This window comes from Manis pentadactyla, chromosome 12, assembly GCF_030020395.1.
Source record: "Manis pentadactyla isolate mManPen7 chromosome 12, mManPen7.hap1, whole genome shotgun sequence".
Taxonomy (NCBI): domain Eukaryota; kingdom Metazoa; phylum Chordata; class Mammalia; order Pholidota; family Manidae; genus Manis; species Manis pentadactyla.
In genome coordinates this window covers 89,148,335-89,164,841 of record NC_080030.1, presented here as the reverse complement: position 1 = coordinate 89,164,841, position 16,507 = coordinate 89,148,335, and the positions used below count along the sequence as shown (strand labels likewise).

Here is a 16,507-nt window from a genome sequence, read left to right as displayed (position 1 = left end):
CTACTGCTTTTCTAGGCATCTTTTTCTGTCCTATTTCTGAGACTTTAACATTCTAAGGATTCTTTGTGTGGTGTTTTAAGGTAAAGCTTTTGGCAAGGTAGATAATAGGAATGCATACAATAAACAAAACATCATTATAATCGAATTTAAAATTGCTGCAGTATTTCCATCTTCTTGATTGATTGACTTCTGAGTGCAATCAATTATCTAGTCGATTTTGGAAGGGAATTCTTTTGGAGTCCCCACTAGGTGTCCCATGATTTATGCTTTACAGAACAACATATGTAGACCTAACACTTCAAAATGCATCAAACCAGTCCTTTTTGTTTTTTAAAGCTTTTTGGAATGAAATACACATAACATAAAATGTGTCATTTCAACCATTTTTAAGTGTACAATTTAGTAGCATTAAGTACATTCACTCATGCAACTATCACCACCATCCATCCATCTACACAACTTTTTCATCTTCTCAAACTGAATCTCCCTAACCATTAAACAATAATTTCTCATTCTTTTCTCTCCCCAAGCCCTTGGCAACCACTGTTCTACTCTGTCTGTATGAAGGTACTCTAGGTATCTCATATTAATGGAATCATACAACATTTGTCTATTTGTGATTGACTTATTGCACTTAGCATAATGTCCTAAAGGTCTAAAAGAATTTCCTTCCTTTCTAAGGCTGAAATAGCCTTCCACTGTGTGTATACACCACATCTTATCTCACCCATAGTGAACTCTTGGGTTGTTTTCCACCTTTTGACTATTAGAAATAATGCTTCTATGAACATGGTACACAAATATCTGTTCAAGTTGCTGCTTTCAATTATTTTGGGTTTATACCCAGAACTGCAGGGTGATAATGGTAGTTCTATGTTTAATTTTTTGAGGGATTGCCATACTGTGGGTAAAATTGCAGTATTTCCAGAATCTCTTGCCTGGCCTTGTGCGTCTCCATATCAGTAGGTGTTTCCAAGGGTGGGAGAAGTAGTCCATCTCCATATCAATAGGTGATTACAAGGGCAGGGGGAGCAAGGGTATAACTGAACCAAAGAAGTTTAGTGGGGTCCCTTTTTTGTAGCCAGGTGGTGAGAGACATGGGTGAGCAGAAGTGGACAACTGCTTGTGGGACAACTTTCTCACTCTATTTCTCCCTTTGATTTTGGTTTCAAAGGTAATCTGTCCCAGGCTGGGAGATAATCCCCCTGGATTTACACCTGGTGGCAATCCCTAGGGCCTCTGAACCTGAAATCCATCTTCATGGGTGTGACCCTTGGGCAGGCTGCCCCTGTGGATGATGGGGAGGCCCCAGTGACTGCAGTGGTAGAGGGTGCGGCTCTACCCAGGGGGCCCCTATCCATAGGGCCTCCTGGGAAGCCCCTAGTGGGGAATTGGTCTAGGATAAAGCACCTCCTAGAGTGGTGGGGCCTTCCCCAGAATGGGGGAAGTGTGGATACACCAGAAGCTGTGGAGTTAGCCCTCCATGAGGTAGAAGACTGCTTAGAGGCCCTCAGTGGCCGTGTAGCAGCCGGATTGTGGGATGTTTGTTTGTTGAGATAGAAGAAAGGGTTATCCAGGAGAGAGACACACTTCATTGTCACCTGTAAGAGCTGGGTGATGACCTACGGGATGCCCTTAAGGAGGAGAGACAGTTATTGAGAAGATGGGTCGCACTTCTGGAAGATATGTTAGCAGCGAGTGAGGGGGCAGCCACAGAATCTTCATTACAGGAGGTTGTAGGGGAGGGGGAGGAAAGAGCAGTGTCTTCAGCCCCGGAGATGATGGAGGAGATGTTGGGAGAGGAAGAGGGGGTGGAGGCGAGAGCAAAACTTGCTGAGACCACTGCCCAAGGCACCAGCCTCTTCTGTATTAAAGGCCTGCCTGGTTGTAATTCAGAAAATAATTATGCAACAACCATGGGCTCCTCGGGGGAGGAGCAGCCCCCTCCCCAGGTTGTGGAGCACTCCACGTTCTGCCCCTATACCCAGGATGAGCTGGTGGACATGAGAATCTTGTTTTGGCAGAAGCCTTCAGAACCTCTGCCTACATGGCTTTTGTGTCTTAGGGATATGGGGGTGGTAAACATTGTTATGCTGGGCTCTGAAATGGGTAGACTGGCTTCCCTGACAACTTATACCCTTCCCTCTGGCAGTGGTTACAAAGTGCCCATCATGTCTCAGGGAATCGGGTGCTTCTGGATTGGCTGACAGCAGCCATCAGGGCAGTTTGGCATAATCAGGGTGATTTGCCATACTTACCCACTAGCTGGGAAATGTCTGCAGAGCTCCAGGAAGTGTTATGGGAGCTGGGCATAAAAAATATAATCTATAATATGGACCCCCAGGGCCCCAATGAGGAGTTATTCACCATAGGAATGAGAAACCTGGTTCTGCATACAGCTCCCCCATCTCTTTTTGGGTCTCTAGTGACTATTCTTGGCCCCCACATAGGGCAACCCATAAGTGAGGCTACTTGTGCTTTAGCAGATCTGGGGGAGGATTAACCAATAAGAGCCTGGAAGGAAGTATGGGCTACGACTGAAAGGAGAGGTGCAAAGGGCCCCGTGAAGGTCTCAAGGACCCAGATGTGAGTTGATTTGATAAAGGTGGGGGTAGCAAAAACAAAAATTGATGGGAAGCACAAAAGGATCTTGTTAGAACTGTGGCACCAATTAAAGCCAGAGCAGCAATTCCAGCCACTGAGGTACAGGACATGGAAGCCGGAGGCAAAGCCCCATGTCTGGCCTGTATCCATGTGAGACTTCCTGGGGGACAGAAGGATGATCTGGCATCGTGATTTAACTGAGGGGGGATCAAGGCCCTCACCTTGGGGGACGTGGTGGGGACTGGAGGCCACATGTAGAATTAGCAATTCATTGATCCTCTGTGAATGTAAACATGTCCTGGTGCTAGTGGACACAGAAGCTGAATGTTCTCTGATTTATGGCAACCCTGAGTGTTTTTCTGGGACCTTGCTGTGATATATAGCTATGGGGGTACGGCAATTCGAGTGAAGAAGGCCAAAATCCTATTAGGGAAAGGGCATTTACCCCCAAAGGAGTATACTGTGTCTCCCATCCCTGAATATATTTTGGGGGTAGTTTTCCTGCAGGGCCTGTGGTTACGTGAGGGTATGTGTGGTAAAGGCAGTTCTGAGGGGACATGCCAAGCACCTGCCTGTAGCTCTGCCTGTACCTCAGTGGGTGACAAATACTAAGCAGTATAGATTTCCTGGGGAACACAAGGAAATGGGAGAAACTCTACAGGAGTTGGAGGTAGGCATCATAAACCCAACTCATAGTTCTTTTAATTCCCTGGTGTGGCCAGTGAGAAAGCTGGACAGCTCCTGGCACGTGACCATGATTACAGGGAATTGAATAAAGTCACACCGCCTTTTCATGCTTCTGTCCCCTCTATAGCAGTCCTATGGACACCCTCAGTCATGAACTAGGGATGTTTCATTATGGCGTGCACCTTGCTAATGCTTTCTTCTCTACTGACATAGCACAGGGAAGACAGGAACAGTTTGCCTTCATGTGGGAAGGCCGGCAGTGGCCACTCACTGTCCTTCCGCAGGGATACCTCCACAGTCCCACCATTTGTCATGGACTTGTAGCCCAGGACTTGGCCACGTGGGAGAAATCACAAATGGTGTGGCTATATCACTACATTGATGATGATATGCTCACATCTGATTCTCCTGTAGATTTAGAAGGAGCAGCTCCTAGACTGCTGCAACCTCTATAGGAGAAGGGATGGGCTGTGAACAGCATCAAGGTTCAGGGACCTGGTTTGTCTGTAAAGTTCTTGGGGGTTGTCTGGTCAGTTAAAACTAAAGTTATTCCTGAAGCAGTTATAGACAAGGTCCAGGCTTTCCCTACCCCTACCGCTGAGGCAGTATTACAAGAGTTTTTGGGTATTTTGGGCTACTGAAGAGTGTTTATCCCACACTTGTACAAATTCTGAAGCCCTTGTACCGGTTGGTATGAAAGGGCATCAGGTGGGACTGGGATGAGACATGTGCAGCTGCTTTTACTGCCGCTACGTGAGCAGTCAAGGCTGTACAGGCCGTGAGTGTGATGGACTCATCAAGGCCCTGGGAGCAGGATGTTCATGTAACTCAAGATGGTTATGGATGGGGCCTTTGGCAGTGGCTTGAATGGATGCACCAACCTGTTGGATTCTGGTCACAACTATGGAAAGGAGCTGGGTCCTGTACACCTTGATAGAGAAGCGTCTGGTTGCTGTGTACCAAGAGTTGGTGGCTGAGAAGCCCATCAACAGAGCAGCTCTGATCAAGGTAACATACCCCTATCCCATCTCAGGGTGGATGTGAGACTGGACCCAAAGGCCATGGAGCAGCATGGCACAGAAGCCTGCACTGGCCAGATGGGGTGAATTCTTACAGCTGCATAGTGCCCTTCAGCTGCCTAGTGCCCTTCTCACTAGCCCCTTAAGTGGAGAACTCCAGTGCTTATTGGGGCCAGTGACTTATACCAGTGGAAAGCAGGAAGAACTTGCTTTTGAGCCATTGGTAGCTGAGAGTCCTTATCAGGAGGTAAAAGCCCCTATACCTGAAGATGCTTAGTATACAGATGGCTCCAGTCATGGACAGCCCCGAAGTGGAGGTCTGTGGCTCTCCATCCTAAGACTGAGACAATATGGATGGAGGATGGAGAGGGGAAGAGCAGGCAATGGGCTGAGCTGCGGGCAGTATGGCTTGTGATCACCCGGGAGCCCTCCCCCATAGTTGTCTGCACTGACAGCTGGGCATCTACTGGCACTTGGCCCTGTGGCTACTGACATGATACCACACCAACTAATGGTTGGTCACTGGCCCCTTTGGGGACAAAAGTTGTGACAAGACCTATGGGCCTCTGGTCAGATTAAGGCACTTACCGTAGATCATGTGACTGGCCATTTGCCTTTGGCATCCCCAGGGAATGATGAAGCAGACACACTGGCCCAGGTGCGTTGGCTAGAAGGAAGCCTTCCTCTGATATAACTCAATGGTTATATCAGTGTTTGTTGCACATGGGGTAAAAGACAATATGGACTGTGGTCAGTTGGTGGGTCTTGCCATTGTCCTTTGAAGAAGTCAGTAGAGCCCAGAAGGAGTGCCTATGTGCTCTAAGAGGGACTTACACTGAGTCTTGCAGCAACATGGGACAATAGTAAAGGGGCTGATACCCCTTGTCAGGTGGCAGGTAGACTATATTGGGCCTCTGCCTATATCAGAAGGTATCAGTATGCCATGACTGTGTGGACACAGCTACTGGAATGTTGGTTGCTTTTCCTGCATGTCATGCAGATCAGCAAACAACCAAAAGCTGCCTAGGTCATCTATTTGCAGCCTATGTCTGGCTGTACATGATTAACAGCAATCAAGGCACCCACTTTACTGTATATGCATTACAAGAATGGGTGCAGTAATTAGGAATAAAGTGGAAGTTTCATGTACCATGTAACCCTACTGTGGCAGGCATGATAGAGAGGTACAATGGTTTTTTGGAAATCTGGCTTGAAGTCGGACACCAATAATCTACGGTTTGGTCAGTTTGCTTATGGAAAATGTTACAGTGTTTGAGTGAGAAGCCCCAGAAAGGAGCCTTGAGCCCTGTGGACATGCTAACACACCTTGCTGCCTCTCCTATACAACTGTATGTGCAAACCAAAGAGGAGCTATTGAAGGCAGGATATGGCCAGCAGAGCAACATCCTGCTGCCAGCCCCAAAGGCATTAAACCCTGGAGACTCTGTTGAGTGGACGTGGCCTTGGACATTTAGACACGTGGACCAGCAATGGCTGGCCCTTCTGGCACCTTGGGGAAAAGGCCTGGAAGCTGGCCTCCTGTGTGTTCCTGGAGTAACATCAGAGTGGCCCCCAAAGATCACAGTAGTGTACCCAAAATGTCCAGGAGGTAAGAGCATCTTGTGGGGAAGTTTTATTTTATCTTTATGGCCAGTGCATGTATCTCCCATAGCTCTATATACTGAGCCATCTGTAACTCCCACAGGGAGGGAGTGAAGGTCTGGTATACTAGACCAGGATGAGATCCCATTCCTGCCACTATCCTGTCACATGACCACTCTCTTGGATGCATTCTGCCTGATGAACAAGATTTACCTATGCTGGTGTCATTAAAACATATAATCACCCTTAAGGTTATTTTCTTCTACAATCCCTGTGACCTGGACCCGCCACCTGGCTGCAGCTGCTGCATGATAATTGCTTTTAACTCCCTGCCCGTTCAGCTCCTGACTGCCTGTGGAATGGGCAAGCTATGGACTTAATCTTTGAACCTAGATTAGATTTAGGACTTTGAACCTAGCTGAATCCTCCAGCTTGAAGATTATTGTGATTTTATTGCTGTTGTTATTGTATGTTATTAGTCTGGTTACAGTGCTCCAATTTCCTCACAGGGGCCATTGTGGAAGATGGGGAGTGGGTAGATTGTGAAGTGAGATTTCCGGAGAATGGACTGTGAGTAAAATTGCAGTATCTCCTGAATCTCTTACCTGGCCTGGTACATATCCCTATCAATAGGTTTCCAAGGGGCAGAGAGAAGTATCCATCTCCATATCAATAGGTGATTACAAGGGGCAGGGAGCGAGGGCATATCTGGACTGGAAAGGTTTGATGGGGCCCTTTTTGCAGCCAGGTCTTGAGAGACATGGGTGAGCAGAAGTAGGTGACTGCTTGTAAGCAGTAAATTAGTTTCTCCCACTTTACTTCTCCCTTTGACTGATTTTGGCCTCAAAAGTTATTTGTCCTGGGCTGGGAATATATTTTTCCCCCCAAGTTACAAAGATCTACCTATTCATCCACCTACCTACCTACATACCTTTCTAAATATAGAGAATAAGGAAGGATGAGAGAGAGATTTATCATAAGGTATTGGCTTACATGTCTATGGAGGCTGGGAAGTCTCACGATAGGCCATTGGCAAGCGGGAGACTCAGGAAAGCCAGTTATGTAGTTCAAAAGCCTGAAAGTCCGACAGCTGATGGCTTTACTTAGTCTTAAAGAATATGCTTTTGTGTTTTATTCTGTACTGATACATGTAGTTATTGCAGAGTGCAAAAATGGGAACTTGGGGCAAGGCAGGAATTTGGATTTCTGCATTAATACCAAAATAGCTAAAATGTATGCAAATTGTGATAAGACATGGGATATTAATTGCAATTAAAATGTATTATAATAGGAAAAAATGGTACATTTTAGGAAACAGTTCTGGCAGGACTCAATTTGGAATTATATGAATCTATAAAAAATTTCCTTTTGAACATTCTGGGTAAGATTCATTTTTCATTCAGTGGCTTTTAAATTCATATGCTGTGGTTGTCTATTATATTTCAAATTGGCTTGGGGAATTGAATTTCTATTATATTAAAGTAATAGATATTTGTATTATCCAATGACTTCTGAGAGTTTGCAGTTCTACACTATGCAATTAAAACAAGCATCCTATTAATATGAATTTCATCAAGGACTCAAGAATCTTTGAAACAAAACTTCAAAAGACTACACTTCTTGTACTGTGGACAATGGAAAATGGCAGTTCCATGGCCAGTATCCTCACTTGATCCTAATTTAATCTATCTATTGTATACATACAATGATGTAATACTTAACTTACTGCGCAGGCACATACTTGTGTACCCATTAGCAGTAAGCCATTATTGTCTGTGTTGCTATAAAAAGAGATTCCTCCCTTCACTAAAAGCAAGCAGAGCCTAGAGAGAGAGCAGAGACTGGAGGTGAGATCAGAACCTTTGAAGTGGAGGCAGCACCTGAGGCAGAGGCTGGAGCAGGGGCAGAGGCAGAGACAGACTTCAAGACTGCCGCGGAGGCCTGACAGGATTTTAGCACCTGACCTGCCACTGTGAGAATAAAGCATAGTATAAGCACCTTTTTTACTCCCACTGTGTATGGATACATAGTGAACTTTCCTGGGGCTGAAACCCTTAAGTGAGACATACTGTTTTTTGGTAATTGGTGGACTTATAAAGTACTAGGTACCTCCTTGATCTCCCTGTAGGACAATTAAAATCTTGAAAGGTATTAGTCAATATAGTACTAATTCAGAGTTATTTGGATGTATATGCTGTAAAATTTGGAACAACAACCTATCATATTTAAATTTTAAGAGACCATTGCACATTTGAAATGACTAGAGCATACAGGTATGCAAAGTTGCCAAAATTTAAAATCTTTGGACATGAGGCCAGGATTTAACAAAGTTAAAAACATATATAGTTCAATATAAGGATTCTGATGTTGCTAGAAATTAAACAGTTGGAGCCAGCATTGGTTTATTTAGCTAACAATCATAAAAATTTATTTATAACTACCTATTAAGTTATTATAGATAGACCAAAGGGTGATAACAAATAAACTATTGTATGGAAACTGATCTCCTAGGGTTTCTTGTTATCCAAAAGTAAAAGAGTTTTTTTAATTGCAAGCTAAAAGCAGCTACTATCTAAAACCAAAAGGAATTACTAGAAAGTTTTGAACTATATTCAGAATTGATATTTGTATGTTGTATTATTTTTAACTTATATTGTGGGATAAAGTAAATAATTATATTTTATAGGAAAGAAAAGGATCAGCATAAGATAATCTTTTTAGAGGAAATCAAGAAATTTAGGAGCACTGACTTGCTGAAAGTAGATTTGAAATATCAATATGAAATTATTCCAAGAAAACCTGTTTCACTTTCCCACTGAAATAGCCCAGGAGCAATTTTACCCCATATAAAACCCAAATATTCGGTGCTATGTATGGTCTGTAATACTATTTTCCACTAAAAAGAACCAAGGATTCTTGGAGAAATAGCTGATTCCATGTCTGGGGCTAAAAGGTGTAAGTAAATACAAGAGTTTGGCAATGTGTATAATGTGAATCTGGGGAAGTAACCAAGGTGATCACTGCCTTCTTGAAGATATGGAATCATTGATACAGCTATAAGTAGAGTTCTGGACATTCTATCGGGGTCAAAAACAAAAATCTAGGCAGCTTCCTGGCCTAAATCATTGGTAGTAGATGAGGTCGTTAGCGTTAAAACACGCAGCAAGAGGTTTTTCCGTTGCCTTTATGAGACTCAGATTATAAGTAATCTCAAGAGATTTCCCATGATGATTTCAACACTTAGCATATTTTCTGTCTTTATCACACAAGGAGATTCCAACGTCCTTTTCAGAAAAACCATGAGCTATCAGGACATTTTTTTCCACCTCTAAACATCCTATCGAGCTCAGATGTTCTTAAATTTTTCTGTGTAATGAGTTTTTTGCCAGTCTGGTGAAGCCTATGGACTCTTCTCAGAGTAATGCTTTTAGATGCATAAAATAAAATAGGATTACAAAGGAAACTAATTATAGTGAAATATTGTTAACCAAATATTGTTAAAATTTTGTGATACAATAATACATGTATTCTTTATTAACACATTAAATAAAAGAAACATTTAAAGTATTGGCAAGGTAAGCTAAACTTTATTTTTAAAAGACAGTGTGAATGCAGTAGTTCCTTAGCTTGAATAAGAGAATTAAACTTTTGGGTAGCCTTTGACAAGCAACGTGCATATAATGTTGGATAGCCAGTTTTGATCTTTTCTTTTGATGGTTACAAGTCTTGAAAGTCCAGTTTTCACAAAATATTGCTGTGATTATAATTTAAGCTTGCATAACTCACTTTACAAAGCCAGGAAGGCTGGCTTTTTTTCAAAGAACACAACTTTCTAGTAAACAACAGTTGTAGCCAACTTTTTGTCCAAATGTCAATGAGTTCACCTTTGGCTAGATCATTATTTTCAACATAGTTTCTCAATCTTTCTTTCATTTTTGTAGTTTTTGCATCTGGTAGATGACCTAGGCTAGACAAATATTTCTTCAATAGAAGAGCTTCAGTACAGTGTTGAATAGAAACGATGCTCATAGACATCCTTATATGGTGTCCCAACTTAGGTGTAAAGCATTTACTATTTTTCACCATGAAATATGTTGTTCTCTATAAGGCTTTTTAAGTAACCTTGTCAGATTAAGGAAGTTCCCTTTTGTTTTCAGTTTGCTGAGAGGTTTTCATTGTGTTAATTTCTTTGAAAAGAGAAACTGGGAATACCCAGATTGCTTCAGAGTCTATCAAAAGCAATATCTAGTGACATGAAGGTTAAACCATGGATTCCCAAGCCTTACCTTTCTGTCATAAACTGTGTCTTCCAGCATTTCAAAGTTAAAGGGAGCAACAAAATATCAGTAGATGAAGCTCAACAATATATAAAAAATATACACCATGACCAAGTGGGATTTATCTCAGGTATATGCAATGCTGGTTCAATATTTAGAGAATCAGTATAATCTATTACATAAACAGGTTAAAGAAGAAAAATCACATGACCCTATTAATAGGTGCAGAAAAAGCATTTGACAAAACCCAATATTCATTCATGATAGAAACTCTCAGTAAACTAGGAATATAGGGGAACTTCCTCAACTTGATGAGGAATATCAACAAAAATCTTAACATTGATATCATACTTAATGGTGAGAAACTTGAAGCTTCCCACTAAGATCAGAAACAAGGCAAGAATGTCCTTTTTCACCTTTGCATTGGAAATCATAGCTACTGCAATAAGACAAGAAAAGGAAATGAAAGATATACAGAATGGGAAGGAAAGAATAGAACATTTTGTTCACAGATGACATGATCCTCTATATAGAAAACCTGAAGAAACTGACAAAAACACTCTTGCAACTAATAAGCAGTTACAGCAAGGTTGCAGGTTACCAGGTTAATATTCAAATATCAATTGCTTTTCTGTACACCAGCAGTGAACAAGTGGAATTTGAAATTGAAAACACAATAGAACTTACATTAGCACCTCCATAAGTGAAATACACAGGTATAAATCTAAAAAAATATCTATATGAGGAAAATGGCAAAAAAAACCCTCTGATGACAGAAATTAAGAAGAACTAAATAAATGGAGAGATATTGCAGAATCATAGATAGGAAGACACACTGTTGTCCAGATGTCAGTTCTTCTCCACATGATCTATAGAGTCAATGCAATTCCAATAAAAATCCCAGCTAGTTATTTTGTAGATATTGACAAACTGATGATACAGTATATGTAAAGGAAAAAGACCTATGACAGCCAACACAATACTGAAAAGAAGAAAGCTGGAGGACTGACACTATTTGACTTCAAGACTGGCTATAAAATTATAGTAATCAAGACAGTGTTGTGAAAGAATAGACACACATCAGTGGAACAGAATAGAAAGCCTAGAAATAGACCCACATAAATATAGTCAACTGTTCCTTTATGAAAGAACAAAGGCAATGCAATGGAGAAAAGGTAATACTTTTAAAAAACGGTGCTGTAACAATTGGACATCCACATGCAAAAACATTTAAACAAAGATAGACACAGACCTTATGACCTTCACAAAAATTAACTCAAAATGAGTTATAGACCTAACTGTAAAACACAAAATAAGAAAATTGTTAGTATAACACAGGAAAAAATCTAGATGACTTTGGTCATGTATCTTTTTAGATATAACACCAAAGATGACATTCATGATAGAAATAATTGATAATCTGGACTTTGTTAAAATTGAAAACTGCTCTACAAAACACTATCAAGAGAATAAGTAGACACACCACGGATTGGGAGAAAATATTTGCAAAAGACATATCTCACAAGAACTTATCCAAAATATACTAAGAACTCTTAAAACTCAATACTAAGGAAACAAACAACTGATACTAAAATGGGACAAAAGATCTGAACAGATACCTCACTAAAGAAGATAGACAGATAGCATATAAGCATATGAAAAGTTGCTCCACATCATATGCCACTAGGGAAATGCAAATTAAAACAACAATAGATACCACCGCCTGCCTAATAGAATGGCCAAAATCCAGAACCCTGGCAACAATAAATGATGATGAGGATGTGTAGCAACAGGAGCTCTCACTCATTGCAGGCTGGAATGTAAACTGGTATAGTCACTTTGGAAGACAGTTTGGTGGTCTCTTACAAAAATAAGTATACCCTTACCATATGATCCAGCAATCTTATTACTTGGCCTTTTCCCAAATGAGTTGAAAACCTATGTCCACACAAAAACCTGCATATGGATGTAACAGCAGCTTTTTTCAGAATGGCCAAAACAACCAAGATGTCCTTCAGTCAATGAATGGATAAATAAACTGTGGTACATTCAGAGAATGGAATATTATCCATTCTTAAAAAGAAATGAGCTATGGAATTATGAAAACCTTTAATGTGTATTACTAGTTGAATGAAGCTAATCTGAAAAGGCTACATGCTGTGTGATTCCAACTATATGACATACTGGAAAGGCAGAACTGTGGAGACAGTAAAGGATCGGTGGTTCCCATGGGTTAGAGGGAAGGGAGGGGTGAATAATTAGAGCACAGGGGATTTTCAGGGCAGCGAAACTATTCTGTGTGATTCTATAATGGTGGATATATGTTATACATTCATTGAACATATGTAGAATGTTCAACACCAAGAATGAACCTTAATGCAATTTCAGACTTTGGGTGGTACTGATGTGTTGATGTAGGTTAACTGATTATAACTAGTGTACCACTCTGTACAGGATGTTGATTTTAGGGGAGACCGTGCATCTGACAGGGCCAGGGGACATATGGGAAGTCTCTGTACCTACTGTTTAATTTGCTATGAACCTAAAATTGCTCTAAAAATTAAAGACCGTTTTTTAAAAAAAGGGTACCAGTCACTGTTCTCTTTTTTTTCATCTTGGCACCTTAACCAAGAAAGCATGTTATGTTTCAATACTATTTATGATGACTGTTAAGATTTTTAATAGATTTATTTTATTCACGGAAGTGTGAATAACTGGTGGGCAATAAAACTAAAGGATTTTTTTACCCCAAAGTGAAACAAGAGTGCGATTTCTCTTTTTTTCTTAGAAAAAGCAAAACTTCTGCTTAGCTCCAAGTGATTTTAAAGATTTCCCTCTTGTTAATGGTAGAGAATTTCTGTCCATGATGTGCCCATTTCTTGACAAAAATCTTAAAAAATACCATGATTCAGAGATGTGCTTCCTCTAAGGGGTGCTGCCTCTATGGCTGGGTAGCAGGAGGACTCTGTCACCAGCGCCTGTCTGTGTGGTGACCGTGATGATGGTGCCCTAGAGGTCCCTTTTTCATGGTAGCAGAACGAGCTCTATGACAAAGTATGACAGGAGTGCCCTCTGTGTGTAGTATGAAGTGTTTCCTTCAAAAGTTTTGTTTGGCAATTTCTCCCCTTCCTTCCTTCATTCCCTTATTCCTTTGTCCCTTCCTTTCATAATTTCCAAAACACTCACAGTCTTTGTAATTTCTGAAAAGGACCCCTCACCCCCAAAACAGGATTTTCTTTTGATGGAGCCAGTAAACAGTGAACGAAACAAGGAGGTAGCCCTTCTGCGGGGGTGGCTGTCCTTTCCACGAGCTGCTTGCTAAAGGGAGACTTTGAGGTTGCCAATTCTTCAATGATATGCTTCAAAATGTTAAAAAGAAGTGCCATTTCTCAAACATCCTATATGTGACAAAGAACTGCCTCTAGCCTCTTTCCAAATAGAAACAAGGAGATTTCAGAAACCTTCTATCATTGTTCTGAAACATTGCATGACAGCTTTAAATGCCAGAGAATCACAGCATGCTTTGCTCTCCCTGGAACACATGTGGGCCACACAGCCTAGCAAATTTAAAACCCTTTGTGACAGACTCAACAGTTACTTAAAAAGAAGTTTACAGGTTAGGCTACCCCAAAGCCATCGCAGAAAAATGAGTATTCTGCTTGGTTCTGGAGATAAGTAGCAGAAACCAATCTCTGAGGATGGGCCAGGCCTCCACCCTGGTCAGCACATGCTCCTCTACTTTTGATTTTCTACACCAAAGTTTACTAAGTGTTTCGGCTTTTTACTCTTAACTTTGGGTCACTCTCTTCCCTTCCACAGGGATGAGTTTCCTGGGGATTTTGTTCGGCTGATGGGGATTTTGTCACAATGTCTCTGGAGATTTTTCCTGTTATTAGGTTAATAGTTATTAGTACTACCCATGTCTAAGCAAAGCTGCCTTTTACTCTGTAATGCTCTTTTTGTTCTTCTACCAGAAAACCAGAAATTTGGAAGAGTGTAACCATTTGTGGGGAAAATGTATGTATTATTTGCATTTTTTTCTTTAAAACATAGCTACATTTTAAAGGAAAAAAAAGTGCAAGTAATAACATACATTTTTTAAAGCTATAGGACAAATTAAGTAGGACCTTCTCCTCCAAATGATCAAATCCTATATTTGACATTTTATCTTCATTATTTTATTGAATTCTCACAGCAGCCTTTTTCAAGTTAAGGATAAGAAAGCACAGAGAAATGAAACACTTTGCCTAGTTCAGCACAGCTGGGTCTGTCTGGCTAGTAGCCTTGACTCAAAATTGAAAACATTTTTATCTCTTTTGAATGGGAGGCAGCATGGATGGGAAGGAGCACGCTATCTGAACCCTGGGCAAGACTCTTGTTCCCTGAGAGATTGCCATATGGTGACTTGGCTCTTCCGGGGGGCGAGCTGGGCATCCGAGACCCTGCTCCTAGAATAACTGACAGGGAGGTGGCAGAGGAAGTGGCAGTCATAACTAGAACTCAAGCGAAATTTCTGTGGGGCACTGAGGCCTATTCACTCCCATTAAAGAACACCAGGCTGGTATGTAGGGAAGACTGGGATTAGCAGGCCTGAGCTCCCCTCTTCCCTTTGTAGAACAATGTGTGTAGATCTTCAGTAGCAGCCCGCAGCTGCCAACGTCCATCAAATCTTTCCCTGTGCCGACACTGTATACTAGCCTACTAAATCTCATTTGATTATTTCAACAATTCTACAAAGTAGGTAATTTTGTTATCTCTGTTTTACAGAAGGGGCACCTGAGGATTTGAGGGTGTAAGTGTTTTGCTTAAGATCACAAAGCTGGTAGGTCAAGAAATCACTGAGGCTTTTAATTACTTTTAATTACTAATCCATTTACTTCACTTCCATAGGCTTCTGGGTGTTTTTTAAAAATTGTGAACCTGGATTTCTGTTAGCTGAGAGGCTTTCAGGTTGAGAAGCATTAAAGTAGGTGTCTGAGGAATGCTTTGAGGAACTTAATCCCATTTTCATTAGAATTACTGACATAAACTTAACCTCATTTTGCTGTCTCAGCCCTCTAACCTCCAGCCCACAGAACCAGTCCCCTGAGCTGTAGTTCCATTGTGCCTGTCAACTCAGAAGAGTGTGGTAGATCCCACTTGGTCGTGACATATAATCCTTCTTAGATTCTGTTTGAGACTATTTTGTTGAGAGTTTTTATATCTGTATTCATGAGGGATATCAGTTTGTAGTTTTCTTATCTTGTCATGTTTTTGTGTGGTGAGATACCAGAGTACATTGCACTTACAGACTGAATTTGGAAGTTTTTCTCTGCCTTCTATATTTTAGAAGAGTTTGTGAAGGATTGGTATTAATTCCTCTTTAAACATTTGGGAGAATTCACCAGTGAAGCCATCTATGTCTGGAATTTTCTTTGTGGGAATATATTTTGCTTGTTAATTCAATGTCTTTGCTTCTTACAGGTCTATTCATATTTTCTTTCTTTTTTTTTTCTTGAGTTAGTTTCAGCCCTAGGAATTTGTCCAATTATCTAGGTTATCTAATGTGTTGGCATACAGTTGTTCATAGTATTCCCTTATAATTTGTTTATTTCTATAAGATTGATGGTAGTGTTTTCTCTTCCATTCTAGATTTAAGTAAATTTTTTCAGTTTCTTTTTTGTCAACCTAGTTTGTCAGTTGGATCTTTTAGAACTAACTTAAATTTTTTTTCTACCATTTTTATATTCTTTATTTCATTTATTTCCACTCTTCATTATTTTCTTCTTTCTGCTTTCTTTAAGCTTAGTTTGCTGTTCTTTTTCCAGTTTCTGAAGTTAAAAAATTAGATAATTAATCTAATACAGGCATTCACAGTAATAAATTTCCCTCTAAACACTGCCTTCATTGCATCCCATTTTTAGTATGTTTCATTTTCATTCATCTCAGCATACTTTCTAATTTTTCTTGTGATTCCTTCTTTGACCAACTTGTTATATAGGAGTATGATGCTCAACTTCCATATATTTGTGAATTTCCCAAATTTCCTTTATTTATTTCAAATTTTATTCTATTGTAGTTGGAGGACATGCTTTGTATGATTTAAATCTTTGTTAATTTATGGAGGCTGATTTTATTACCTAGCATAATAAATAGTCTATTCTAGAGAATGTTTTGTGTGTACCTGAAAAGAATGTATATTCTGTTGTGTGGGGTGTAATTTAAATGTCTGTTAAGTCTAGTTGGTTTATAATATTGTGCAGGTATTTTATTTCCTTTTTGATTTTCTGCCTAGATGTCTTATCCATTATTGAAAGTGAAGTATTGAAGTCTCCATAT

The 16,507-nt window shown here is 40.5% G+C and overlaps 1 long non-coding RNA gene across 4 annotated transcripts in view; it reads left to right on the top strand.

The window, feature by feature from the left end:
• The window catches only part of LOC118919342 (uncharacterized), a 131,285-nt gene that overhangs the window by 2,433 nt on the left and 112,345 nt on the right, over nucleotides 1-16,507 (top strand). The window lies entirely within an intron of this gene.